Source organism: Galeopterus variegatus, unplaced genomic scaffold, assembly GCF_000696425.1.
Source record: "Galeopterus variegatus unplaced genomic scaffold, G_variegatus-3.0.2 Scaffold106, whole genome shotgun sequence".
Lineage (NCBI taxonomy): Eukaryota > Metazoa > Chordata > Mammalia > Dermoptera > Cynocephalidae > Galeopterus > Galeopterus variegatus.
In genome coordinates, this window is record NW_007726217.1 from 1,283,113 (window position 1) to 1,303,626 (window position 20,514).

At 41.6% G+C, this 20,514-nt stretch overlaps 1 protein-coding gene across 2 annotated transcripts in view; it reads left to right on the top strand.

Annotated features, from left to right (window-relative positions):
- The window catches only part of THRAP3 (thyroid hormone receptor associated protein 3), a 71,260-nt gene that overhangs the window by 25,687 nt on the left and 25,059 nt on the right, over positions 1 to 20,514 (top strand). For both annotated transcript variants that reach the window (XM_008585565.1, XM_008585573.1), the window contains one exon: positions 2,931 to 3,032. The gene's annotated coding sequence lies outside the window, so the exon portion shown is untranslated. The remainder of the gene's footprint in view (positions 1 to 2,930; positions 3,033 to 20,514) is intronic.

Genomic DNA, 20,514 nt, shown 5'->3' on the forward strand with positions numbered 1-20,514 from the left:
TTTGTCCTCAGGTTCACAGGAATGGGCAAGGTTATCCTTGGGTTTTATGTTCTGTATCTCTCTGTTTCCCCTGCCTTTGGACTGTCAAAGTCTGTTCTCCATTCAGCAGCCAGAATGTGTCTCGGCAATTTGTAGTATTTTAAAACATACTGCTCATACTACTGTGCTCAAAATACTCCAGTGGCTGCCCACCTTACCCAGAGGAGACCAAAGTTTTTATGATGGCTTGCAAGGCCCTATCCATTCATCCGTGTCTCTGTCCTGGTCTACCAACTGCTCCCTGGCAACTTTTTGCAATGCAACCACTGTTATTTTTCTCTCTTCCTCAGGCAAAGCCAAGCATATTCCCTCCCCAGGGTCTTCCTCTGCTTGCACCCCTCTAGATAAGGCACAATGCACTCTTTCTCCAGTCTCTGCTCAACTGTCTCATGAGAGAGTCCTGCCTTTCCCATTTTCCGGCCAGTATGGGAATCTGAACCCTTGACCTTGGTGTTATCAGTACGGCACTCTAACCAACTGAAGTAATCAGCCAGTTCTCCCTCACTGTATATAAATTGTAACTCTTATTTCCCCGTGCACCTCCATCTGCCCCCTAGAATGTCATCTCCAGCAATGAAGGGATTTTTTTTTAAAAAAAATTTTTTTGGACCGGTAAGGGGATCATAACCCCTGGCTCAGTGTGGTCCGTACCACTCTCAGCCAGTGAGCACACCGGCCATCCCTATATGGGATCCGAACCCGCGGCCTCGGCACTACCAGCGCCACACACGGAGCCGGCCCACGAAGGGACTTTTAACTGTTGAATCTCCAGTGCCTAGAATAGTGCCTGACATGTAGTTGGTACTTAATAATATTTTTTGTTAAATAAGTGGATAATTAGTAATGTGTAGAAGGGATGAGGAAATATTGTTAGCAGTGCTGGGTTTTCTTGCTGATACATTGGTATTTGGCCAAGCGAGGTTCAGGAGATAGAGGCTGAAAAGTATGCCTGTGGCTGGACAAGCTGGAGGGAGTAGGATGTAAACACTGGTGGCAGGGGCTGACTCTGCTTCAGGTGTCTCCTTACTGTCACAGAGTAACTAAGGGCTGGAGCTTCACATTTGCTTCTCCACTCATCACAATGAAAAATTGAAAACTTGTTAGAATGACTAAATTCTTACCAATAACTGAGAAGAGGTTAATTATAGGGAAGAAACATGATGGGGAAGTAAAGTGGAAGGTTTGTGTGAGTGTGCTTTTTCCATCTGATTAGAATTTGAAGGATGGATGTATTGGAATAATTCTTTAATTCAGTGTGTTGCAGAGCAAGAGCAGTTTTCAGTCCTGTAGCAGTCATGGGATTTCCCTCATTTAGCCTACACACTGATGCAAGCTCCCTGTGCCTCTGGAATTAGGAAAGAAGTTTTTAGATGGTGTAACCTAGGATGAATTCTAAGAGTAAAAACTGCAAGGAGATACATGCAAAAGAAAGAATGAGTTTTTGAAAGTGCTATTTTTTTTTTTACTATTATCAACTAAGTAAATATTTATTTGTTTTTTGGCAGCTGGCTGGTAAGGGGCTAAGAACCCTTGTCTGTGGTGTTATCAGCATCACGCTCTCCCAAGTGAGCTAACTGGCAGCCACCTAAGTAAATATTTATTAACGTTGTCATTAATTTGATAAAGGCTCTTATTGAATACTGTTTTCATCTGGATAAAAGTCTTGTTAGTGATTTTAAGAGTAGGGTTTTGTTGGTTCTTTGTAATGTTAATTATCTGATTACCTTTGGTATAGGGTCCAGGTCAAGAGTTTATTGCTTGGGCATTCAGTTTACTCAGCAAACACATATCAATGTTAGGTATATAAAGAGTTTATAGCCCAGTGAAGGAATTGACATATTAGCAGACATAATGAGATGAGTGGAAGGAGAAACTTGTCCAGAGGAACACGGACGGCAGTACCTAAGCCAGCCTGGGAAAGCCAGGGACAGCTTGCGGAGGGAGAGACCCTCGTAGGAAGGAGTGTAAGTTTGGTGAAAGGGGAGGAAGCGTTCTAATCTGAGGGTTTGGAGACCATAGCTTAAGGAAATACATTCCTTTCCTTCTGGCTAACTAGGCAAGGATTTAGCTATGTGCAAACTATAGGGTTCAGAAAGGCTATGGTGGGAAGCCTGTACCAGCTTGATTGAGTGAATGCTGAGTAAGTAGAAAAAAGAAAGATTAATGTCAAGCTTACATCTTCAGATTATTTGGATCTTGTGTGCCTTCCTACTTTACAATAATATGAATGAATAATAAAGCTTTACCTACTTACATTAGCTTGCTGGTCTTGGAACTTGGTTTTCCTCTTTTTTGGGGGAGCGCAGGGGGAGGCTGGCCAATACAGGATCTGAACCCTTACCTTTTTGTTACAACACCACGCTCTAACCGGCCAGCCCTCTTCTGTTTGTTTTGGATAACACTGTATATAGCTTTGATATATGACCATGTGCATAGATTGGGACTATTCAGACAACTGGAGCAGAAGAAATTTTTTGTGCTTTCAGGGGTGGAGTTGGGGAGTTATTGTAATTTGTTAAATTTAGTTTAGCATACTTCAGTCTAATTTTTTCTTATTTCAAACATCTGATCCTTATCAAGTTCACCAGTTGAATTATAGAGCTTGTGAATTAGTCTTGCATACTGCAAATCCTAGCACCTGAAATATTGCCAATGAAAGTATCAGGTTACAAGAAGGAAAGTTTTAACTTTCTGTACGGTTGGAGGTGCATGGATGACGTGTGTGAGAGAGACAGATGAACTGCTAGACCAGTATACTTTGAAAAGGAAATCTGTCTCTACATGGAGTGAAGTTGAGGGTAGAGTTTTTGCTTATAGATTTCGAGCATCAGTAATGGAATCTGCAAGGTGTGGGTAACCATTTTATCACTGCTTATTTCCTCTCATTCCAGAATTGTGTCCTGACTTTGTGAATTGGAGAAGCCAGTGGCACTGCAAGTGTTCTTTTGAGAGTGTCTGGGATCCAGTGCAAGTCAAATCATTGTTCAGATAAGGTAAATGCATAGTGGTAAAAGGAACTGTGATAACCTCTCTGATTTATAAAACTAAGTGTTATGTTAAGAATTGATTATCCAGGGCCAGCCCGTGGCTCACTCGGGAGAGTGTGGTGCTGATAACACTAAGGCCACGGGTTCGGATCCTATATAGGGATGGCCGGTTCGCTCACTGGCTGAGCGTGGTGCTGACAACACCAAGCTAAGGGTTAAGATCCCCTTACCGGTCATCTTTTTAAAAAAAAAAAAGAATTGATTATCCAGAAAATTCCTTAATGCAAGTTTTTTTTGGGAGGGGTGGGGGGCGGCTGGCCAGTGTGGAGATCTGAACCCATGACCTTGGTGTTACAAGGCTGTGCTCTAACCAACTGAGCTAACTGGCCAGCCTGATGCAAGTTCTTACGAACTGGGTTCTTATGAAGCAGATTATCTGGGTTCTTTCTTATGAAGCAGTATCTGAAAAAGATCATCTGTGAACTTAACATATATAACCAGTTAATATTTTGGTGAGCAGTCTCTTTTCATACATGTGTTACTTGGGTATGTGTATGTGTTTAATCAAAATTGGGGTTGTACTTTTTGTTACCTGGTTCTTAACAAGTTTTCCCCTCTGCATTTTTTAGTGATTCATGGCATTTCATCATAGATGTGCCATATAATTTACTGAACTAGTCCCTTTTTGGTAGACAGACTTTTTACTCATTTTTCTCTCCCATAGATAATTGTGGTGGACATGAACAGATTCTTTTTTTTTTTGGTGGCTGACTGGTACAGGGATCGAACACTGGACGTTGGTATTACCAGCATCACCACACTTTAACCAGTTGAACTAACTGGCCAGCCCCATGAACAAATTCTTACATACATTTGATTTATTCCTATAGTACTTTTTTTTCTTAACTTTTTTTTTTTCTTTTGTGGCGGGCCAGTACAGGGATCAAACCTTGGACCTCAGCATTATCAGCACCATGCTCTAACCAACTGAGCTAACTGGCCAGCCCTTTCTTAACTTTAAAAACTCTTTCCATATTTATTTGTACTTAAAAAGTTTTTTGGTGTTTTTTTTCTTTTTTTTACTAATACATATGCAAAAAAAACTATACCTAAACATATTATATCATCAGCTCAACAGAACTTTAATGAAAAACAGCATTCCCTCCCCACTCCTCTTCCTAGTCCCTAGGAGCAGTCATTTTCAACTCTTGGCTCTTTGTTTTGGTATTACCTCTCTAAATAAGCTTCTTTGCTTTCCAGTGTCCGGTATTATCTATTAACTTTGTACCTTAGATAGTGGTGGTTTTTGGTAGGCTTCCCTAGTCATCTCACATGCCCACATTTATTGTCACTCCGGTTATAATGTCATTTTGGTTAGAGCAGTATTCACAGTTGACAATATTTTGATTATGTACAACTTATTCACAGCCCAATCATGTTGCATGCTATGATTACTTTTCCTGTTTCGCAGAACTATTTGTTTTCTCTGGTGCTAACAATTATCTTTTTTGTCTCTTTTCCTAGTTTCTCTGTTTTTATCAGTAATTGCTCTCTTAACTCTACCCAGAGGTGTAAATCTTCCTAAATACATTTAAGCATTTTGGCCGTATTATACATTTTCTCTTCTTGGAGATACCTTCTGATCTCCATTCAAGATGTGCTCTAAGCAGCAGTGCAGCTGTCAGGCTTGCGTCATCATCCTGATGGTTTTTTCCTACCTCTCTTGGGCTGGATCTCATATCTTTTTCTTGATTCAGTCCTTTGTTTTGGAGGAGCACCTTTCTCAGGAAGTTAGCTTCTTGAGAAAAGGGTACACAAGAGATAAATTTTTTAGACACTGCATGTCTAAAAATGCCTTTATTTCTGCCCTCTTATTGATTGTTAGTTTGGCCAGGTATAGAATTAGTTAACATAAGATAACAGGGATGGGGGAGCAGTGAGGTTTCATTAGATGGGATGCTAAAAGAAGACCTTTCTTTTCAAGTAGGTGACTAGCTGAGACCTGAAGGATGAGAAGGGAGTCAGCCATGCAGTGAGACTGAGGAAGAGTGTTCATGTGGAGGGAATGGCAAATGTATAGGTGCTGAGACTAAAAAGGCTGGCTTGTTGAAGGAACTGAAAAAAAGGCTGTTGTGGCTAGGGTAGAGAGATTGAATGAGAGAGAGTGGTTTGAGATGATGTTGGAGAAGTAGGCAGGGGCCAGATAATTTAGAATCTTGAAACTATGGCAGACCAGAGCTTTCATATATAAATCTGATGAATTCAGTTTTGTTCCTTTTTAAAAACCAAATATAAGATGTTCTGGGAAATAAGTTTTTTTAAAGCTCTGTAGGTGTTTGCAGTATGTATCATTTTTTAAACCAAGGCATTAGTAGTAATAATTTCATTTTAAAAAATAAGTGGTTAAGTGTAATGATTGGCTACTTAATTTAGTTTAAGAAAAGGTTTACCTCAATGATAGCTGGAAGGAAACCATTAGTTAGCATAGGTTATGGTGTCTTTATTAAGTTAGAAAAGCTGAGAATTTCTCTAAGAAAGGAGAAGAAAATATTCCCCAGTGGTGACATATACTCATTTAAAACTGGAATTAAAATTGCTTTTAACCTCCCTGAGGGATATAGGAGAATTCAAAATTCTTTAAGCTGCCAATTCTGCTGTCCATTCTGTTTCCCTAATGATGAAACATTAATTGCATAGATGATCTGAGCTTAATGGACACCCATTGAGTAAATTTTCAGGAGTAGGTATACGCAAATTGCCTACACTGGAGATATTATGATGAGAAGGTTCTAAATGAATGGCCTCTCAGCTTTCTGTTGATTTTTTTTTTTTCCTGCTAACATCCAGCATCAAAGGGATTTGTCTTTAAAAGGTGAATATAACCTTTTGTCCTATGTCGTCTTTGATAAAATGACTTGTCTAGTACATCTCTTCAGTGCAACACATGCCAGTTCTGTGTAGGAAGATACCTGATTACCTTTTACTTATAGGCAGGTAAATAGCCAGAAAATAGAATCAGTGGTGAAATTTGTTTACTCCCAGGGAAGTTCCTAAATATCTCCTTCTGACCACTCGGGCTGTAGCTAAACATAGCTTAAGGTGTGAACTCACCTGCTGTATGCCAGGCATTTTGTATGTACTCTTTAATTCCCATGGCAATCCTGTGGGGCATAGGTCCCATTTGGAAGATTGAGAGGGTGTTTTTTGTTCAGCTAGTGGGTGGCAGAGCCAAGATTTGAACCCAGTTCTTCTTCCGGCCATCCCTTTATAGGATCCGAACCTGTGGCCTTGGTGTTATCAGTACCGCACTTTCCCGAGTAAGCCACAGGCTGGCCCTGAACCCGGTTCTTTTTTTGCTGCCAGAATTAGTACTTAATGGGACTGGGTATTTTAGATTGATAATTCGCTTTAGCATAGTCCCTCACTTAACACCAACCTTTTTTTTTTTTGGTGACCGGTAAGGGGATCGCAACCCTTGGCTTGGTGTCGCCCGCACCGCGCTCAGCCAGTGAGTGCACTGGCCATCCCTATATATAGGATCTGAACCCGCAGCAGGAGCGCCACTGCGCTCCCAGCGCCACACTCTCCTGAGTGAACCACGGGGTCGGCCCTTAACACCAACCTTTATGTCTATCTTGGAGTAACATTATATTGTGGAAAATACTGAATGGAACCTGGGTTCTAGGCCCAGTTTGGTTGTTTAATGTGTATTGGAATTACGAGTTCCCTTTCCATCTAGTAGGGATTTCCCAATCATTTATCTCCTTTGGTCTTATCTATGAGATAAGGGTGCCATCATTACACCTATCTTCTTTTTTAAAATAAACTTTCTGTTTGAAAATAAGATTTACTGAAATCGTAAAGAAAGTACAGAGTTTCTATATTTGCGAGGGCAGCTGTAACAAAGTACCACAAACTGGGAACCTTAAGCAACAGCAATATTTTTGTCTCATAATTCTGGAAGCTAGTTCAAAATCAAGGTATTGGCAGTATTGTTTCCTTCTGAGAGATCTGTTCCAGGCCCCTCTCCTTGGCTTATAGATGGCCAGTCTTGTCCCAGTGTCTCTTTGCATGGTGTTCCCTCCACATTTCTGTATCCAATTTTCTCCTTTTTATAGGGACACCAGTCATATACCTCAATAAAGACCCTCTCTCCAAATGAGGCCACATTCTGAGGGTACTGCATATTTCAACATATGAATTGGGTGTGTGTGGGGGGGGGCACAATTTAATCTATAACAGTTCCTATACATTCCTTGCCTAGTTTCCCGTAAAATTAACATCTTACACTAGTATGCTACATTTGCCGCAGTTAGTGAGCCAATATTGATATGTTATTTATTTATTTATTTATTTTTGGTCCTTTTTGAGACCGGCCGCACCACGCTCAGCCAGTGAGCGCTGTGAGCGCACCGGTCATCCCTATATAGGATCTGAACCTGCAGCGGTAGCGCTACTGCGCTCCCAGTGCCGCACTCTCCCGAGTGCGCCACGGGCTCAGCCCTAATATTGATACGTTATTAACGAAAGTGTTATCCCTGTTAACAAGTAAGAAAAGTTTAGTTGGAAGAGAGGATGTAACTTGGAAAAGATCTGACAGGTAGTAACTTTCCTGACTTTACTCTGATGCTTTTTACACTGTTCACCAAAGCAGAAAAAAAATTCCAACATCACATCATGGGCCTGAAAAGATTAAAAAATGATTTTCCACATACAGTTACAACAGGATTGTCTTTCTTGTTTGTTGCATGTTGCACACTTGGCATGCGTGGCACAGTAAGTGTTCAGTAAATGCTGATAGAGTGAACAGAATGCTCTTGGTACTTGTCAGACCATGAGATTTTTTGGGGTGTATGACACCAGTCTTAACACAAAAACTGTAAATTACAGAAATTGTGAAACCTGCTTTAATGAGAAAGCAAAACTATTTTTAAAACTCTGAAATGATTTTTTTTTTCCTTTTTGTCTTTTCTCGTGTCCGGCAACGGATCGCAACCCTCAGTGTCGCGCCCGTACCGGACCGGGACCAGCAACGGGATCGCAAACCTCGGTGCTGCGCCCGCACCTCGCTCAGCCAGTGAGCGGGAACCGGTCTGTATGTGGGATCCGAACCCTTGGCGGGAGTGCTGCCTCGCTCCTAAGCGGCGCACTGTAGTAGTGCGCCACCGGGCTGGCCCCAAAACTCTGAAATGATTTTGTGTTTACCTTTCCAGTAAGCACTTTTTGGTGCAGTATCCTGTTTTTAAAGCTCAACCTGCTACCTGTCCCCAAACCTTAGGAGATAAGTAATATGTCCAGTATTATCCGTACTTAATAAATGAATAAACTGCAGAGATTATTACTTTCTTAGATCTCACAGAACTCCTTTCTCATTCCAAGTCACTTCCTTTTGTTATGACGTTATTAGATAAACCATGTTCTTGTAACACAGGATGGCAAGTAAAGTTGAGTTTGCCAACCTACACAAATATCCCTTCAGAATATCTCTAGGAGACATTTTTATGATAAAAGAAATTAGTGTGTAAAGTCTTTTGCATATGTTTTCTACAGTTTACTAGTTTTTTCATGCTGGTTGAGACCCAAATTTATTATTTGTGTGTATTTTTCTGAATTTTCAAACTTTGATTAAAATTATGTTGCTTTCTGTGAATATATATAATATCCCAGCTGTGTTAATACTTCCATATATTTTGGGGGTAGGGGGAGTAACACAGTTTGAATGAAAAAATGAACAAAGGTGCTTACTCTAACAGTGATTTAGCATTATTATCTTAAATGATTTAATATTTTCCCTAGTGTTAAAATAAAAAAGCTTTTACAAAACCCTCATTCCTGTGTGGAAATCAGCCTTGAAATAAATAGTGCTTCTCTGCCTGCTATACTGTGTGCCCCATGGAAAAGACATATCTCATTGAATTTTTCCTACCTTTCTAAATTATTGAGAAGTAATGTCCTGTTCCTTTAAAAGGGAAAACGATGGAAGGAGTGGAGTTTGCCATGTGATAGGACCAGAAACTAATTCACTCACTGAAAAGCAGGAGGGAAATGTGATCTCTTGCTGTCTCTGATGGAAAGAAGCCAGCAGTACAGTGTCCCTCACCCAGATAAAATTCTGTAGCAGATCTCTGACTTGCTGTGGGAACTCATTTTTCCCAGGTGAGATGGTGCTACCTGAAACTGGGGTAGGTGAATTGCCCCAGATGCCAGTGATAAGTTTAAGTACAATCAGAAAGTAAATGGCCAAGTCCCTGGACAGTTAATATCTATTTGCAGGCAAATTAATTTTTAAAAAGGACTAGAATATGATATGAATCTTAAATGATGTCTTCTCCAGTAAATTTCAGAGTTAGTGGGATTAGAGTATGGGGGGTAGGAATGATTCTCCTTTTTTCGTCAGCTCTTCCAAATTCTTATTTTATTGTTGAAAAATAGGCATAGAGAGGTAAAAACTCTTGCCTCAAATAAGGGTTTTGTGTTTATTTAGGAGCATTAGTTTAGTTTTGGTAAGTTTCTTTCATTTAAGGAGCCTCTGAACACTTGCTTAACACCAGTTGTGTTTTTCAGCCTTTCATTGCCCACTAGTGGCAATGAGGCCAGCGCAAAATCTGTTATTAATTGATAACTGACATTTGGCTTGGAATGAGATAAATCAAGGAGAGGTAGGATGGGCTACCTGCTGGATAGACAAGAGACCACAGTCCCCACACCCACTCACAGAATACAGGGCATCTGGTGGCTTTTTGAGACCGAGCTCTGTCAGAACAATTCTGTTTTACATTTGGGAGCTCAAGACATCCAAAATGAGTGGGTAGCAGTATTATTAGAAAGGGCCTTTTGCTTGAGTTTGAGGTGACAGCAAAAAAGTCATGGTCTTTTTTTTTTTTTATATATTATTATTTTTATTTTTTGTGCCATGCAGTTTAGTATGAATAATCTGAGAGATAGATAACTCAGTGCTCCTATTTGTCATCCAAAGAAATATGAGGGCTAGAAAAGGAAGAACAGCGATTGACTTTTTAGAGGACTTGGAATTGAACCTCTGTGGATAAGAGCTGGCCCATTACTTCTCACACTGGCAGTATTGTGCCAGGCCTGCCATTCCTTAATTGCTGTACTCTAAACTTCTTCAGAGCTTACCCTCAGGGAGACTTATTAATGCCACTTAGAAAATTGTCCATGTGTCCAACATGAGTTAATTTCTTCATGTAGAGAAAACACAGAATTGGACCTTTTGTCTTTGCAGTTACCCTGACACAAAAGCCAAGGGCCAAGTACTGTTTTTCTGAGGTTATAGGCTTTACTGGCCATCCCATAACCTTTCAGTTTGTGAATACACAGGGGTTTCTGTGCTGAATTGCTTTGGTGAAATTTGCCAAGCTGGTTCCTCCTTTGAATTCTCTTCTAGCTAACAACTATAAGGAAAGGATAATTAAGAATTTGTTTTGCAAACAGGTGCATTGTTCACATAAGTTAACTAAAATATGTGCTTTCACTAAAAAAGAGTTATTTTCAGGGAAGTCAGTAGTAAGACTAGCATAAAAGTACACTGATGGAAAATTACAGTCAAATATTTCCCCAAATACCAAACAGTTGAAATGAGCTCACAGTTTTTACATGGACTTTGGGCTCCATAAAGCCCAAATTTTTAAAAAAGTAGTTTATTAATGTGTATTTTCTCCCTTCTCATAATAATTTTTTCAGCTGTTATGAAACATTCAAACTTCTAAAAACAAGTTGATGGAACAATGGGAATGGCTTTTTGGACTACTCGTGCCCTATTATTGGGAGATAGATTAAGGTTGTACTTGTGGAGTTTGCTTTAAATGTGTTTATGTTTAAGTTTAAATCAGAGTGTTATTTGCTATAAATGATTCTTTTTAGACTTATTTGCAGAGCATACACATGGAAAAACCATCTGGGTCTCTTAGTTGCATGTCTCTCTCCTTTTTTTTGGAGGCTGGCTGGTACAGCATCCAAATCCTTGACCTTGGTATTACAAGGCTGTGCTCTAATCAACTTAGCTAACTGGCCAGTCCCCATGTCTCTTTTTTAAAAATAGGGATCTGATGTTTTTAGGGGAAAGTGTTGGAAAGGAGCTGCAGAGACTAGGCTGACTTTATCCAAACTTGTTAGGATTTTGCCCATTGTAAAGCTAGGGCTAGGGCTCATAGACCCCTCGAGCCCATTGTACAGACTGGGTCATAAACCCTTCACACGCAGGTCTACGAGCTAGGTAATAGGAAAAGGTCCTGGGAGCTGTGGTAAGAAATTATTAGGCTTTATTCAGAGCTAGGAGCAGCTGTCGTGGTGGCCTCCCAGAGTGTCCGAGAAGCACCACATTATCAGAGCTGTTAGTCCTTTATACTTAAGTCTGTAACCCAGGACACCTGGGTGCACATGTACGATTACATTAGACAATAACCAAGGAACACTTGGGCGCACGTGCATATTTACATCAAATGCTCAGCAAGATTCCGAACATCTGAGGGGCCCTGACCATTTCCTATATTTTCCCAACAATCCACCTATTCAGGGTTCCTTGCCGTGCAATCTACACATTCAGAATCTTCCTCGATGTTCCCTTAGTGAGGATAAATGACCCTTACATTCATATAACCTATTGTCTGTTCAGTATGCCTTAAGGCTTGTCCTTTAGTTGTGTCCTTTCAACTATTAGTTGTACATGTCCAGTTAGTAGTCATCATTGGGGTGGTTTTCCATGGGAATCCTGTAGTCAGACTGATGGGACGTTCAGTAAGCATATTCAGTAAGCTGACATATTGGTCACAAGAACGTACGTATGTGCCCAATCAACTCTGGTGCCCGCAGCCAGAACACTATCGGCGAAAAGACAAGGGTTATTAGTAATAATAGGGGAAGTTCTCACCCCTCTGGTAGGCTGTATGCCAGTTTGCCATCCTGAGAAAGGATGGTTGCAGGAATAGGTATCTTACCTGGTTTATGATACTATACATTATCTGCCAACACTGTTGGATCTACATGTAACAGGATAGGGGAACTCATAGTTGACCGTAATGATAATACAAATGTGTTCTTTGGAATAGAGCGCTTATCTGTTCCAGGCCATTTTACCTTTACTTGGGGAGGCCAGGTACTTGTCACCCAAGGTGAAACTTGCAAGTCGTCTTCTAATCCTTTCCCCCAAGGCCCTATTAGGCCTACCCAGCGTATATGGGGGGCTTTTATTCTCCAAGGCCATTCCCATTGTACTGTCTGTCCCTGTTGCAAACATGTTGGGGCTGGTAAGAGAATATTTCCATTCTTGCCATATCCTGGCTTCCAAAGCTTATGTTTAGTAGTGACTTGCAGTTGTGTAGGTGCTGCGGCCCTATGCAACAGAGCTTCCACTGCAGAGGGTCTGCCCTTGCAGGGTCTGTCATTTAGAATCCTGACTGTCAGCCACAACTGCTGTGTCCACCCCTTCAGGGATGGGGGTTGGGCAGATAGCCTTAGTCCCTTTTTTATTTTTATTTTTATTGTTTATTTATTTATTTTAAGAGATGACTGGTAAGGGGATCTTAACTCTTGACTTGGTATTATCAGCACCACACTCTCCCAAGTAAGCTAACTGGCCATCCCTATATAGGGATCTGAATTGCCTTGGTGTTATCAGCATCATACTCTCCCAGGTGAGCCACGGGCCAGCCCTAGTCCCTTTTTTAATAGACCGTTCAATCATTCCCACTGCCTGGGGATGATATGGCATATGTAACTTCCACTGAATAGACAACTGGGAAGCCCACTTCTGAACCTCATGTCCAGTAAAGTGGGTTCCATTATCACTCTCTCTGACTACAGGCCGGCCATACATGGCTGTAAAGCTGTTCAATGCCTTCACAGTGTTTACCTGGTCTGGGGCCTTACAAGGCCATACAAACAGAGGAACAGAAGTCGTATCAATAGCTGTGAAGATGTATCTGGAATTCTCTGACCTTGGCAGTGGTCTGACAAAGTCCACTTGCCATCGAGTCAAGGGCACCCTTTCTTGACTTATTTGCCCATCTGTATGGGGCACCCACTGGGGTTGTGGACTCTCTTGAGCACATACTGAACAAACATGACAGACGTTCACTACATCTTCCTATTTTATAGTTAGGGCCCATCTTTGAGCTGCCATCCACATGGTTTTGCCGCCAGTGTGCTGCATTTGTTGATGTAACCACTGGGCTACATCAGTAGCTGGGGCTCTCTCCAGCCATCTTACCTTAGCCAAGGCATTGGCTTCGTCATTGCCTGGACTGGCTAAGGGAAAGTGTCCTATGACATGGAAAAGAGTTACTTCTTTCTCATGTCCCAGTTCCCATAACTCTTGCCACATGGCTTGTCCCCACAGGGGTCAGTGGCCTACCATCCACTGTTGATATTTCCAAGTAGAGATCCAAGGAGTTGAGCCTTTGTACACAGCCCAGCTGTCAGTACAGAGGGTTAATGGCCCAGGCTCATTTTTTATTACCATCCATACTGCTCTCATTTCAGCCCATTGACTGCTTTGCTGTGTGCCATTTTTACACCACATGGTATCTGTTAAGGGCTGGACAGCAACAGTTTTCCACGATGCTGAGGGTCCCATGCTAGAGCCATTTGTATACCAAACTTGCTCTGTGATAGGTCCCTGTCCCTCATGGAAAGGTGTAGCCTCCACCTCCATGAGTAAGGGTTGTGGCAAAGTTTCCTCCATGACCTCTCCTGGTCTTAGCACAGTTTGCAACTCTTTGAACAGAGGACTTGTTGACACAGTGCTCCTTTCTTCTATATATGCTCCCCATTTAGACAGAGTGGGAGTCTGAGCTATGCCCGTTTTAGGGGTGGTTGCCCACATGTGCAGCCAACCTAGTATGGGGTATGTTGTCCTTACTAGGACTTTGGCAGTTCCTGTGTCATAGCTTCAGTGGCCATCAAGGCAGAATACACAGCTGCTAACTGTTTTTCTGTTAGAGAATAATGCACTTCAGCACCCTTCCAGAGCTGAGACCAGAATCCTACAGGTTTTCGGATTTGGTCTTGTCTCTGCCACAAACCCCATCCTAAACCTTCTTGGGTTATAGGTACATCTAATTCAAGAGGCTTAGTGGGATCAGCCACTTGTAAAGCCTGCACTTGCTGTATTGCTCTTTTTGTAGCCTAGTAAACCTGTTCTTCCTCAGTCCAATTCCAGGAGGCTCTTTTCTTTGTTAATGCATACAGTGGGCATGCCGTTTGGGCCATATGGGGTACAGAAGCTCTCTAATACCCCAGAAGTCCCAAATATGTCGGTAACTGAGCTACTGTTGTGGGTTGAGGGTATTCCTGTATCTTGTCTATAATAGCTTCTGGGATGACTCTGGTCTTACCTGACCAGACTACTCCCAAGAATTTGACTGACAGCCCAGATCCTTGCACTTTGGCTGTGTTCACCGCCCACCTACATTGTTCCAAATGACTTAGCAGCATTGGAGCTGCCTGGGTTAAATATGTAAGAGAATCAGAGGTTAGTAACATGTCATCAATGTAGTGAAACATTGTAACCGTGCTGGGCCTAGTCCACTTGGCTAGGTCCCCAGCCACTAAACTATGACAGATGGTTGGGATATGCAGATAACCTTGGGGCAGTACTTGAAAGGTCTACTGCCTCCCTTCCCAGGTGAAGGCAAACTGATTTTGGCTCTCAGCGAGATTGGAATAGAGAAAAAAGCATTTGCAAGGTCCAGTACATAAGGATAAGTTCCCAGCTGAGTCGTCAGCTGATCTATCAAGTTGTGAACGAAGGGCAGGGCTGCATGCAAAGGAGACACTACTTTGTTTAGTTCTTGATAATCTACAGTCATTCTCCAGGTACCATCAGGTTTTTTCACTGGCCATACCAGAGCATTAAATGGTCTATGAGCAGGACAAATTTATGCCAACTTTCTTCAGCTCCAATATAGTGGCACCTATCTCTGCATGTCCTCCTGGTAGGTGATACTGCTTTTACATTAACTACACATCTTGGCTTGGGTAACACCTGTGGGTTATATTTAGCATATCCCTGTAACACAGGCTTTAACTGTCTGTATTTGCAGTCAAAACTCTCCAACTGTTGTTTGCAGGTGCAAACCATAAAGTACAACCATACCCAAGATGTATTCAGCTACTGGTGATATGTATACAGTATATACATGAGGGGGCAATTGTCCTATGCCCATTGGCAATGACACAGCTTTTACTTCAATAATATGTCCTCCATAGCCATCTACACGAACTGTGGCCCCTGGAAACTTATCTGGATTGCCATATATCAGGCTACATTCTGTGTCCATATCCACCAGCGCCAATACACACTGCGCGTTTGTCCTTGACCAATGTAATGCCAGTTCAACGTGAGGTCTCCGGTCCTTGCCTGCCCCCAAAAGATAAGCACCTTGGCCTGCTCCCTAATCAAAACGGAACAGTTCATCTGCCTCCTTTGGAGCGACCAAAAAAGCCTTTAAATCCACTGGGCCTGTCTTGCTACCTGTTTCTGGATGTTTGGTGAAACGCTGTTCAGGGCGTAATTGCTGCCACAAGGCAAACAGGACCACATTTGGTTCCCAGTTAGTTTTCTTGCTATTAACCCCTGCTGCGAACAAGTCAAGCCACATCTGCTTACGGCTGGTCTTGCTTGGTCCCTTCGGGATAAAATCCCGAGCATTTCTTGGGGGTTTGGTCTTAGCCACTTTTTGGACCCCTTTTGCTTGTCTCCTCTCCTCTATTTAACCCAGGTTGGCTATCATGGTCATTACTTCATGTATAGGACGACCAACGTATGGGGCCAGTATGGCCTTCAGTGACCCAAAGGACATTGGTGGGGCATTTTGCAGCACTATGTCTCTCATGCTGCCTGTAACACATTCATTGTCTGGGCCATGGGTGTTCACGTTAAACATGGACTGCCACATCCCCAGCTCCTGAATTATTTGAACCAACTCGGCATATGTTTGCCATTTATTCCTAATTTTGGGCAGTTCTCCAGCATTTGCTCACACGGTTCAGGCAGCAGCACTCCTGCCGCGGGTTCGGATCCTATATAGGGATGACCGGTTCGCTCACAGCGCTCACTGGCTGAGCATGGTGCGGCCGGTCTCAAAAAGGACCAAAAAAAAAAAAGTTAAATTAGTATTATATTTACTGATTTATCTTAATAACATAAGAGAGCAAGCCGCTTAATAACAAAGTAAATGTCAGAAAGGGGTCTCTGATTTCTTCATGAATATGGATGGGTTTTGAAGCCTTGGCAGAGTTTTACTCTGGAGATACCACAGCTGCTCTGGATTTTGTTTCCCTGTTTCCCTCCCTATTTTACTCGGGAGAGAACAATCTCCAGAGAAAAGAATAAAATAGTAAACATGTTTAATATTTCATCTGAGCTCTGTTTTCCTACCCTAGCTATCCAGAGGCATTCAGAGCACAAATCAGGGTCACTGCTTTAAACCCTTTGTTAATGGTGAATTTCTTTCTTGGTGTTTTTTTTTTTTTTTTTTTTTTTTTTTTTTTTTTTTTTTTTTTTTTCATGTCCGGCAATGGATTGCAACCCTCAGTGTTGTGTCCGTACCGGACCGGGACCGGCAACGGAATCGCAACCCTCCGTGTCGCACCCGCACCTCGCTCAGCCAGAGCGGGAACCGGTCTGTATGTGGGATCCGAACCCTCGGCGGGAGCGCCACTGCGCTCACAAGCGGCGCACTGTAGCAGTGCGCCACCGGGCCGGCCCTTTCTTGGTGTTTTTGGATCTATATTTTCTTTATTAGTTATTTCATGGCTTGTTCACCAAGAATTTTCCATTTCTTCCCTTTAGTGACTGTTGAAAACATGGCTGTCTTGACTGGATTTGGTGGCAGTGGAGTTTTATTCTAACCTAGCACTAATAAATTGTGTCTGCCTAACACTGAGATCAGTTTAGCCTTCTGTGCCTTTGAATAAGATGTAACAGGGATGAGAATGATCTCAATTTCTAGTTTAGCTGGAGTAATGAGGGCTGTTGTACATACTTAATTCTAATCCTGGACTAGAATGTTAATATTTGATGAACTGATTTTTTTGTTATTCCTGCTTATATGGTGAAGAGAATGGAGAATGAAGAAATGTGAAAGAGTCTGTTTATTCATTTAGCAAATACAAAGGTTCACTTCGTGCCTAAACACCATGCTAATCACTGAAGATAAAATGGAGATCAAATCAGACATGGTCCCTGACTGGTTCATTTTTGTAGCCTCCTAGGTTTGGTACCTGAATTGTTAAACTTAATTAGCAGTCCTGTGTTACCTAAAACAGCCACGAAATGTTGTGTCTTCTTTTTTTTTTTTTTTTCTTTTTGTCTTTTTTACTGACCGGTAACGGGATCGCAACCCTCGGTGTTGCGCCCACTACGCGCTCAGCCAGTGAGCGGGAACCGGTCTCCACATGGGATCCAAACCCTTGGTGGGAGCGCCGCCACGCTCCCAAGCAGTGCACTATTCAGTGCGCCACCGGGCCGGCCCGAAATGTTGTGTCTTCTAAAGTGGAAAAGTGTGCTGCTGCCGTAGCAGAGCAGAGGCTTTCAGTCCTGAAGCCTGGGTGAGGGACAGGGAGTCCAACTTTACATAGGGTCAGTCCTCAGGGACTTTTCCCATTCTTAAGGTAATAGTAGAGATTCATAAATAGGGAAGACTAGTTTTGAGACCTACTTTGAAAGGCAGGAGTTAAGAGATAATAGGTGAAAATCAAGTAATGTAACAAACCATGTCAGAATAAGGGATCAAAACCACATTATCATCTCAATAGATACAGTAAAATCATTTGAAAACAGTCTGATACTGTGTCATAAAAATATTCACAAAGTAGGGGCCGGCCCGGTGGCGCACTGGATACGTGCGCTGCTTGGGAAGCGCGGCGGCGCTCCCGCCCGAGGGTTCGGATCCCACATACAGACCGGTTCCCGCTCACTGGCTGAGCGAGGCGCGGGAGCAGCACCGAGGGTTGTAATCCCGTTGCCAGTCCCCGGTCCGGTACAGGGGCAACACTGAGGGTTGCGATCCGTTGCGGGACACGGAAAAAGACAAAAGACAAAAAACAAAACAAAACAAAAAAATTCACAAAGTAGGAATAAAAGGAGACTGCTGCAGTCTGATTAAGGCATCTGTGAAAAACCTACAGCTGACGCCTTAAAGTAGAAGGCTGAATACTTTTCTCTTAAGATTAGGAACAAGACCAAGACAGGGATGTCCACTCTCACTGCTTCTATTCAACATTCTACTAGAGGTTCTAGCCAAGGCAGTTAGGCAAGAAAATAAAATAAAAGTCATCTAAGTTATCTCTTTTTGCAGATGATATGATCTTATAAGAAAATCCTAAGGAATCCACTAAAAACTTATTAGAACGAACAAATGAATTTGCAAGGTTGCAGGATTACAAGATCAGTACACAAAAACAAATTGTATGTCTACACAATAGCAATGAACAATTAGAAAATGAAATAGAAAACAATTCCACTTCCAATAGCATCAAAAAGAATAAAATACTTAGGAATAAATTTAAAGAAAGAAGTGCAAAACCTGTACTCTGAAAACAGCAGAACATTAGGGAAATTCACCCCATATTCATGGAGGTGGAAGACTTAATACTATTAAGATTGCAATACTATGGTTGGCCAGTTAGTTCACTTGGTTAGAGTGCAGTGTTGGTAACACCAAAGTCAAGGGTTCAGATCCCCTTCCTGGCCAGCTGCCAAAACAAAAAAGAGATGACAGTACTCTCTAAATTGATCTGCAGTTCAGCACACTCTGTCAAAAAAGCCCAGAAGCTTTTTTTTTTCTCTTTTCCAGAAATTGACATGCTGATTCTAAAATCCATATGTTGCTGGCCAGTTAGTTTAGTTGGTTAGTGTAGTGCTGATAACCAAGTCCAGAGTTCCATCCCTGTGGCCAGCCCCCCCCAATCATATGGGGATGTACCCAGAATAGCCAATACTATTGAAAAACAAGAAAGTGGGAGTACTCACACTTTTTGATTTCAAAATGTAGTGCAAAGCTACAGTAATCAAGACAGTGGTACTGGTATAAGGATAGATAAGTCAGTGGAATAAAATGAAAGTCCAGAAGTACACCCTCACATTTATGGTTAATTGATTTTTGACAAGGATGTCAAGATAATTCAGTGGGGAAAGAATAGCCTTTTCAACAAATGGTGCTGGAACATCTGTATCCTTATCTCACACCATACACAAAAATTAAATTAAAATGGACCATAGACCTTAATGTATAAAACTCTTAGAAGCAAACCTGGGAATAAATCTTCATAACCTTGGGTTAGACAAAACTTTCTTAGGCATGACAACAAAAGTACAAGCAACAAGAAAAAAAGGAAATTGGACTTTATCAAAATTAAAAACAAAACAAAACTTTGTGTTTCAAAGGACAGCATCAAGAAAGTGAAAAGAAAACCTGCAAAATGGGAGAAAATGTTTGCAAATTATATATCTAACAAGGGACTTTTATACAGAATTTGGGGGTGGGGGGTAGCTGGCCCAATGGGGATCTGAACTCTTGACCTTGGTGTTACCAGCGTTGCACACTAACCAACTCAGTTAACTGGCCAGCCCTGTATCCAGAATTTATAAAGAACTCTTACAACTCATTAATAAAGAAAAATGGCCAAAGTATCTGAATAAACATTTCTCCAAAAGAAGACACAAATAACCAGTAAACATATGAAAAGACATTCAACATCATTAGTTATTAGGGAAATGCAAATCAAAACCATAGTGAGATACCATAGTGAGATAACACCTACTAGAACAGCTATAATTTTAAAAAAAGACAGTAACAAGTGTTGAAGAGGTGGAAAAATTAGAACCCACATACATTCCTGGTGTGGATGTAAAATGTAGCAGCTTTGGAATATAGTCTGACAGTTCGTCACAAAGTTAAGCATAGATTACCATGTGACCAATAACTTCCACTCTCAGGTATGTACCTAAGGAAACAAAAACTCTCCTTATAAAAACTTTACACGAATGAATGTTTATAGCAGCATTATGCATAATAGCCGAAAAGTGTTATAACCCAAAGGTTCATCAGCTGATGCATGGATAAATAAATGTGGTATATCCATGCAGTGGAATAAAAAGGAATGAAGTACAACACATGGATGAACCTTGAAAACAACATGCTAAGTGAAAGAAGCCAGTCACAGAAACCTGTGTATTCTCTGATTCTGTTGATATGAAGTATGCAGAATAGGCATATCTTTTAGAGACAGAAAAGTGAATTTGTGGTTGCCTGGGACTGGCAGGGAGGAGGTTGAGAAGAAATGGGGGAGATTTTTCATGGATATGGATTTTATTTGGAGTGATGAAAATGTTCTAAAATTACTGTGATGGCTGCATGCTCCAGTATATTAGAAGTCATTGAATTGTGTGCTTTTTTTTTTTTTTTTTTTTTTTTTCCGTGTCCGGCAACGGATCGCAACCCTCAGTGTCGCCCCTGTACCGGACCGG